Source organism: Octodon degus, unplaced genomic scaffold (genome assembly GCF_000260255.1).
Source record: "Octodon degus isolate 3935 unplaced genomic scaffold, OctDeg1.0 scaffold00017, whole genome shotgun sequence".
Lineage (NCBI taxonomy): Eukaryota > Metazoa > Chordata > Mammalia > Rodentia > Octodontidae > Octodon > Octodon degus.
In genome coordinates, this window is record NW_004524593.1 from 23,882,952 (window position 1) to 23,883,655 (window position 704).

Below are 704 nucleotides of genomic sequence, written 5' to 3' on the forward strand. Positions count from 1 at the left end.
CCCTCCTGTGTAGGCCCCCTCCTGTGTAGGCCCCTCCTGTGTAGGCCCTCTCCTGTGTAGGCCTCTCCTGTGTAGGCCCCTCCTGTGTAAGCCTTCTCTAGTGTAGGCCCTCTCCTGTGTAGGCCCGTCCTGTGTAGGCCCCTCGTGTGTAGTCCCCTTCTGTGTAGGCCCCTCCTCTGTAGGCCCTGTCCTGTGTAAGCCCTCTCCTGTGTAGGCCCTCTCCTGGGTAGGCCCTGTCCTGTTTAGGCCTGTGCTGTGTAAGCCCTCTCCAGTATAGGCCCTGTCCTGTGTAGGCCCTGTCCTGTGTAGGCCCTGTCCTGTGTAGGCCCTCTCCAGTGTAGGCCCTCTCCTGTGTAGGCCCTCTCCTGTGTAGGACCTGTCCTGTGTAGGCCTCTCCTGTGTAGGCCCTCTCCTGTGTAGGCCCTCTCCAGTGTAGGCCCTCTCCTGTGTAGGCCCTGTCCTGTGTAGGCCCCTCCTTTGTAGGCCCTCTCCTGTGTAGACCCTCTCCAGTGTAGTCCCTCTCCTGTGTAGGCCCTCTCCTGTGTAGGCCCTCTCCTCTGTAGGCCCCTCCTGTGTAGGCCCTCTCCTGTGTAAGCCCTCTCCAGTGTGGGCCCTCTCCTGTGTAGGACCTGTCCTGTGTAGGCCTCTCCTGTGTAGGCCCTTCCTGTGTAGGCCCTCTCCTGTGTAGGACCTGTCCTGTGTAG